The sequence below is a fragment of the Haliaeetus leucocephalus genome, unplaced genomic scaffold (genome assembly GCF_000737465.1).
Source record: "Haliaeetus leucocephalus isolate CR32 unplaced genomic scaffold, Haliaeetus_leucocephalus-4.0 Scaffold752, whole genome shotgun sequence".
NCBI lineage: Eukaryota > Metazoa > Chordata > Aves > Accipitriformes > Accipitridae > Haliaeetus > Haliaeetus leucocephalus.
The window spans coordinates 2,827,422-2,829,580 of record NW_010973188.1 but is presented as its reverse complement, the minus strand read 5'-3'; the positions used below and the strand labels follow the sequence as shown (position 1 = coordinate 2,829,580).

General features: G+C 50.9%; 1 protein-coding gene across 1 annotated transcript in view; it reads right to left on the bottom strand.

Moving 5' to 3' along the window:
- ZNF318 (zinc finger protein 318) overlaps window positions 1–2,114 on the bottom strand; it is a 28,696-nt gene extending 26,582 nt beyond the window's left edge. Inside the window, exon 1 of the mRNA XM_010581208.1 lies at window positions 1,989–2,114. The gene's annotated coding sequence lies outside the window, so the exon portion shown is untranslated. The remainder of the gene's footprint in view (window positions 1–1,988) is intronic.
- Between the last annotated feature and the right edge of the window lie 45 nt (window positions 2,115–2,159).

Sequence of the window (2,159 nt, the reverse complement as noted above, 5' to 3'; positions counted from 1 at the left end):
GCCTCCTCCCCCCCCCCCCCCCCCCCCCCCCCCCCCCCCCCCGCAACACTGTGGGGGGGGTAGGTAGAGAATCCAGGAGTGAAGCTGTGCCTGGGAAGAAGGGAAGGGGTGGAGGGAGGGTGTTTTGAGATTTGGTTTTATTTCTCATTACCCTACTCTGGTTGATTGGCAATAAGTTAAGTTAATTTTCCCAAGTTGATGGTAATTGGTTGAGTGATCTCTCCCCGTCCTGATGTCAACCCATGAGCCCTTTGTTATATTTTCTCTCCCCTGTCCAGCTGAGCAGGGGGGGGAGTGATAGAACAGCTTTGGTGGGCTCCTGGTGTCCAGCCAGGACTAACCCACCACATCCTGTATCCCAGTTTGTCATCCCCGCACTGTGACCATGCAACTGTCCATCGAGCCACAACACAAATTGACATGAATCAGATTAAAAATTATCTCCTTTTAAAAAATTACTTATTTTCAACCTGGGTCCCACTAGCAATGCAGTTTGCAGGGCTACCCCACAGACAACTTACAGGACTGAGATAACTATGAAATACAGCCTAAAAACAAATAGCCAGAGGCAAGCTTCTCAGTCTGGTTTGGCTTAACTGTCAAATACAACATTATCTTCCTATACCTTCAGGACAGCTCACCTTTGCATAACAAATAGCAGGAATAGCTGAATTTTAACTCCACTACAATCACCTGTGATCTCTTCTATGGCAACAGCTCCAAATAAAGCCAGTAAGAACCTGTACCACCATCAGAAAGGGCAATCCCCATTCTCTCTTGGGGTCTCATCATGCAATGAATCGTAGCAGACAGGACATTTTTATTGGATTGACTTTCAGCCACATTGTTTCCTCAAATCAGCTCACTCTGCAACTTCAAAAGTACAAGTGTGAGCACTAGGGACGGGGGCAGAATATACTGCAGAGTGAGAGGAAAAAGTGAGTGTACTGTTCTTTTTAATTGTGCACGTGCTAGATTGAGTGACCATGGAACCATAGCCTAAAATATTCCAGTACGAAAATCTCTTCTTACAATACAAAAGCGGAGTGAACCTACTACATACCACAGGTAACAGTTACCAGACAAGACAATCATTGCACCAAGGAGTAACAAGAGAAAACCTAAGTGAGTGAATGCCACTCGGTCAAAAAAAAAGTTAGGCTATACACTTTGGTTTAGTACGAAGACATCTGCATCCAAAATGGGATCACTTCAGATGCCAAACCAGAGTTTCATATGGCCAAATCAGATTTTGCCAAGACTGAGCGAGAAGACTGGAACACCTTGCGCACAGCTCCAAGTACAAAGCACTGCCTATCAACGAATACCTCTCAAAGATGTAAATCTGTAACAGTCTCCTTTGTACACCCATGACAGCAGGAAGAACTCAAAGTACTCATTCAACATCCTATTAAAAAAGTTATCTTCCCATAAATTAAACTATATTTATATAATAACACAAACCGGTGTTAAATGGAGGAAAGCGACCAGTTACATCCTTTGCCTTAGCAAAAGATAGCATCATCTTTGAGCCTTATCTAAAATGGCTCTAGCCGATAAAAGAGAAATAAAAATGTAACGGAAATTAAAGGAAAAACATTACTTAAAATGGAAATCAATGATTTTTTTTTTTCCATTGGGTTCTCTAAGAAACAGGGGGGGAAATCGCCCTTCTCCCTCTGCACAGGGAAAGCCCGGGGCCGGTGGAATTCTGCAAGGACCCCGCCGCGCCAAGTTTGGGGCCCTGGTCCCGCTGCCCCCAGCTCCCGCCCTTCCGCCGGCGGCGACGCGGACTGACCCCAGCGCACGGCCGGGCTACCGCTGAGGGGAGGCCGATGCCGGGAGAGACACCCCCCACCAAGCCGCGGGGGGCGGTGGCCGCCATCTCCGGGGGCCGCGGAGGCGGCGGGGACACCCCGCGGCCTGACAGCCCCTGAGGGAAGCGGCAAGCCCCGCACCGAGACACCTCAGCGCACGGCGGTAGTTACCCGGCTGCTGCTGCCGTCTCCATGCTCGCTCCCCCGGCGGCCCCGGGTCCCCCCGGGCCCCGGTCCTCCCGGCGGCGATGGCAACCTCCTGCTGCGGTGCGGCGACGGGGATCGGCGAGAGGCGCCGCGGTGGCCCGACGGGGAGCGGTGGCGGCGCGGCGGGGGACGGGG